Source organism: Brassica rapa, chromosome A08, assembly GCF_000309985.2.
Source record: "Brassica rapa cultivar Chiifu-401-42 chromosome A08, CAAS_Brap_v3.01, whole genome shotgun sequence".
NCBI classification, from domain to species: domain Eukaryota; kingdom Viridiplantae; phylum Streptophyta; class Magnoliopsida; order Brassicales; family Brassicaceae; genus Brassica; species Brassica rapa.
Genome location: NC_024802.2, coordinates 15952686 through 15958685, shown reverse-complemented (window position 1 = coordinate 15958685; position 6000 = coordinate 15952686).

Genomic DNA, 6000 nt, shown 5'->3' with positions numbered 1-6000 from the left:
ATTAATTGATCTGAACAAACAAAGTCAGGACAACGATGAAATTAGTCCCTTTCTTTTACTCTTTACCTTGAGCTTGTGGAAACACACGATTCAGTCGCAAACGTTTTTAACCAATTCAAAGAAGTAATCAAAACAAACCCAAAAGTAGCAAGGGCTGCGGATTTTAGATGAGTAAAGAGCTCTTCTGGTAATAGCATAAAAGGTAGCATAAAAGGCCGGCCCAATTATTGATGGACTTGACTTTAACGGATCAATTTGATATTTATAAATCGTTGGTGATTTAAAACCTCTGCGGTAATTAGAAACAAGTTCACAAAAATTCACAGAAGTTTATTTTTAGATCGAAGGTTTATTATTCAAACGACAAAAGAAAATAAGATTTTTACAAGTCCAGCCCAAGCTATAAAGTGATTGACGAACGTGTCTTTTTTAATGAAAAACGAACGTGTCGTTATTGTTTGAAGTTGTTAAGCTACAACACGAGAGAAACTTAACGTGACATATATTTTATTGAAATTAAGAGTTCCTTTCTTCTCCTCTTATCCGTAAGATCACATCCATATCATACCGAATTTAAGTAGAAGGTCGAGTCATTGTCACATCCAGACAGAATTGTTTAACGTTGGTCGGATTCTTTAATCTTTATTTATATATTGGCCACCATGTCCATAACGCACCACTTAAGTCCTTTGACCTCGATGTCTATGTTGTTCGACGCCACAATCTCATTATTTATTTTTGTAAACCTCGTTAACTAAGAGTTCTTGGATGATCCAAATCGATGTTGTATATTTATCTTCTTTTTTGTGCTTAGCATGTTGTATATTTATCTTTGATTAGATAATGATCATATGGTAATCATTGGTTTAACTAAAATCCAGCGAGGGAGAGGGTTATTGGGTGTGATTAAATAACACTTTTAGAGTAAATATTTTTTTACTCTGTATTCCACTTAATTACTACCAATCAGATTGAAAACAATCACTACAAGAAAACACAGATTTTGCGACTGATTTTCCCGACTGATTGTGTAGTAGCTAAATTTACTAACTGTTTACCGACTGATTAGCGACTGATGTGCGACCGAAAGATTTCAGAAGCGAAACAGTCGTTAAATAACGACTCGGGAAACAATCACCTTTTAGTCGTAAATTAGCTACTAAAATGCGACTAATATGTAGTTGGCACATAGCAGTCGGAAATCAGTAGGAAAACAGTCAGTAAATATTATCATAAACCTAAAACTGATACTCTAAACATATTTTAAACCCTAAACATGTTTAAACTCAAAACTCTAAATACAAACCTTAGAAATCTAAAGTTTCACACAATAAATCTTAATCTAAACCCTAAACACAATTTCTTAAAACCCTATATCATAAATACAAACTCCAATTATAATATTTTAAAACTTAAATATAAAATTTTAACAACAATTCTTAAATTTAAACTTAAAACTAATCTTATAATAATGAATCTTAAATCTATAACCCAAATACTATGCACCAAACCCTAAACTTTTGACCTAAAACTTGTACTCCAAATCACAAATCTAAATACCAATTCTAAATTTCAAATTTAAATACAAATCTAATCATTTAAAATTGTTATCTCAAATCTTACTTTAAACTCCTAACTTTCAAACTCCAAATTAACCTTATACCCCAAATCTATATTTCAAAATTTAGACTTTAACTAAAATTTACTATAGTAAATTAAAAGTGGTTAGAAATTTATATTGATTATTATGTTGTTGTCATCTTCATTAGTCATTACCTCTGCGTGAATCATATCATATGCATTAAATTTGTGAGTAAGACCATTAAGAAATCGAAGAAAAAGAATACGTAACGATTCTAAACGCATAACATGTTACACTCACGTTCACTACCACCCGTAGAGGTACATACATTCAACTTCATTTCATCTACTAATAAAGGGGTTTTTGCCAAAACTAACCCACAACTTGATTTTAATGCCAAACCTATACCCAAACTTGAATCAAATGCAAAACTAACCTAAAAGCCTAGTGAAATTACAGCTCAGCCCCTTGTGACCAAACAAAAAAACAGAAGCCATTTTTACGAATATAGCCCCAGTAAATCGTCTGAGTCGTCTGAGATGTTGGAAGTCGTCTGGACGACTGAAGTTAAGTCGTCTGGTACCAGTTTATTTTAAAAATAATTTATAAATCTTGTAAAAAAATATTTTGATGCGTAAAAAATAAAAATCAAGTAATTATAAACAGTTTTAACTGATATAAATTAAGATATGATAAAATTGATTTGTTTTGAAGATAGATGAGTGGAAGTAGTGAATCATGAAATACTTTGGTTTAGGAGTTTGGCAAACATATGTTGTAGTATTGTATGTATTGTTAGGGTTAGATTTTGGAAAACTAAAATGTTTTTTTCAAAAATTAGTTTTCACTTATATGTGTTTATTTCTGTGTATAGTAAACATTTTTCAAGTTTGATTTGGTTTTATGAAGTGTTTAATTAGATAATTAAGTTTAGGGGTTATGTTTAGGGTGTGGACGACTTATATTTCAGTCGTCTGTTGAATAATTTACCCGGACGACATATATTTCAGTCGTCCAGACGACTTACTTGTAAGTCGTCCAGACGACTTACTTGTAAGTCGTCTGGATAGTCTTCTATTTTAGTTTCCCGCTAAAAATATTTAATTTCCCGCTAAAAATAATAAACTCTTCTGGACGACTTACATGTAAGTCGTCTGTTTTAATTTCTTCACCAGACGACTGAAATGTAAGTCGTCCAGGAAGTCGTCTGAGTCAAAAATATTTAACCTAATTGGATTTTTTGTCTCCCTATATAAAGAAAAATTTACACATTCTCTCTCCTCCTCTCAAATGGCTGCAACAAAAATGTAATGTTCATCATTCTAAAACTCTCCAACCTCTCTCTAATCTCTTTGACTTGAAAACACCAAACTTTATATGAAGTTTTCAGTTTTGTCTCATGTATTTCTTACTAATCTATCTCTTTTGCAGGTTTTTAATCAAATGGTACTCATCTTCCACTAATTTAGAGGTAGATCTATTAATTTTAGATATGTATTTTTGTGTGTTCTATAAATGTAGATTTATCTAATCTTTCACTCATTTTCTCTATTTTTAAGTCATTTGAACGTTTTTGGATATGCAGGTTTTTCAGATCTGGATTTGATGTGCAGGTTTTTTAGATCTGGAAGACTTCTGGGACGACTTACCTGTTAGTCGTCTGGAAGTCGTCTGGAAGTCGTCTGGACTTCTTGGAAGTCTTCTGACAAAGTCGTCTGGACTTCCAGGAAGTCGTCTGGACTTCCAGGAAGTCGTCTGGACTTCCAGGAAGTTGTCTGGACTTCCAGGAAGTTGTCTGGACTTCTAGGAAGTCGTCTGGATTTTTCTGAGCGTTTTGGTAAGTTCTTATGTCTGATTTTTCTTCATTTGGTAACTTCTTGTTGTATAAAGTTCTTACTTTTTTCCCAAACTAAAACTCTCCAAACCCACTCTAATCTCTTTGACTTGAAAACACCAAACTTTATATGAATTTTTCAATTTTGTCTCATGTCTTTCTTACTAATCTATTTTTTTTTGCAGGTTTTTAATTAGATGGTACTCATCTTCCACTAATTTGAAGGTAGATCTATTATTTTTAGATATATATTTTTGTGTGTTCTGTAAAGGTAGATTTATCTAATCTTCCACACATTTTTTCTGTTTTTAAGCCATTTGAACGTTTTTGAATATGCAGGTTTTTCAGATATGGATTTAATATGCAGGTTTTTCAGATCTGGAAGACTTCTGGGACGACTTACTTGTTAGTCGTCTGGAAGTCGTCTGGAAGTCGTCTGGACTTCCTGTAAAGTCGTCTGGAAGTCGTCTGAACTTCCTAAAAGTCTTCTGGCAAAGTCGTCTGAACTTCCTGGAAGTCGTCTGGACTTCTTAGAAGTCGTCTGGACTTCTTAAAAGTTGTCTGGTCTTGTCTACTCAAGTGGAATCCAAACTTGTCTTTGTAGATGAATGATCTATAATAGTTTTGTTTGTGGTCTGTTTTGTGAATTGTATGTATACTCTTTTAGTTGTGAATTTTTTGTAAAATCAGTAATAATGTTTTACAAGATGTATTAAATGTGCTAACAATGTGTTTAGACATTTACAAATCAATGAAATAATAGACTTCAGTAGCATTTTTCTTATCTTTGGATCTCTCCTATGCAATAATAAACTCCAATAGCCTTTTTCTCATCATTAAACAAGAATGTTGGTAAGAGATGGAAACAAACAATAGTAACTAGTCAAAGCATATCATATTTTTTATAAGTTTGCATTGAAAAACTTAGTCAAATTTAGTAAAACTAAGTGAGAGAACATATTTTGTAAATATGAGTTTTACATATCTTGAAGTTACTTATCACTCTTAAAAATACAAGTTATTCAAAAACTAAGGTAGAAGACTTAAAAACTAGTGGAGAAGACGCGGACGACTTCAATCTAAGTTGTCTAGACGACTAAACTATATGTCGTCTGGTCAACGCAGAGGTTATTTTTGCAATTGACTTTGAAATCTGTTATTTCGGACGACTGAAAGTTAAGTCGTCTACTATTGTTTGGTTAAAAAAAAAACTCCAAAAAAGCTAGACGACTTACATTTCAGTCGTCAGAGGTTAGTTTTGCATTTGACTGGATTATTTCAGAAGTTTGACTTCCCCAGACGACTTACATTTCAGTCGTCTAGTGAAAATTAAAATAATAATATTTTTTTAAAAGTAGACGACTTAAAGTTAAGTCGTCGTAGGTTAGTTTTGCAATTGAAAAAAAAAACTTCAAGATTTAATTGTACACAGACGACTTATAATTCAGTCGTCCACCAGACGACTGAAATGTAAGTCGTCCAGGATTTACGAGGTTTGACCAGAATCTCGGAAAAAAGTCTTGGACGACTTACAATTAAGTCGTCTGGTGGACGACTGAATTATAAGTCGTCTGTGTATAATTAAATCTTGAAGTTTTTTTTTTCAATTGCAAAACTAACCTATGACGACTTAACTTTAAGTCGTCTACTTTTAAAAAAATATTATTATTTTAATTTTGCCAGACGACTGAAATGTAAGTCGTCTGGGGAAGTCAAACTTCTGAAATTATCCAGTCAAATGCAAAACTAACCTATGACGACTGAAATGTAAGTCGTCTAGGTTCTTTGGAATTTTTTTTGAAACCAAACAATAGTAGACGACTTAACTTTCAGTCGTCTCAGGTTACAGATTTCAAAGTCAATTGCAAAAATAACCTCTGCGTTGACCAGACGACTTCCAGGTAAGTCGTCTACAGCCAGACGACTGAAAGGTAAGTCGTCTACAGCCAGACGACTTCCCAAGTAAGTCGTCTGACGAACAGATCTGGAAAAAAACTCAATGTCATACCTTAAATTGGTGAGATAAGTTCCTTAGCATACATAAGGCTTCTCCAAGCACACAGAATCACAAACGAAAGTCACCCACCCATAATCGTTAGCTTCTATGACTCTATGAACCATAAAAAATTTAGAATCAAAATCTTGGGTTTTTTTAGCTCATTGTGGAGAGAAAGTGAGAGATATGTTGTGTTTAGTTCACAAGAATGGAAAAAGAAGAAGGGTAAATCGATTTTGGGAGCATTAAGAGCTTCAAATTGGTTGTTCATGGTGGTTGTGGTATTGATGACAATGGCAATCTTGTAATTACTTGAAGATGATGAGGGTGAGAGAGTAAAAATGTCATTTTCGAAAAAAAAAAATAAAAAAAATTTGATGGCATTTTCGTAAATTATATGAACTTGTGGGGTGAATAGGACAAAACCAATTTTCAAAAAAAAAGGAGGTTAGTTTTGTGTTTGACTTTAAGTTGTAGGTCAATTTTGCAAAAATCCCACTAATAAATTCGTATATGAACCTTACATAAAAAAATCCAATCTAAATCTTAAACTTAAACTATAAACTTATTCTTTTAGAAAACTTAATC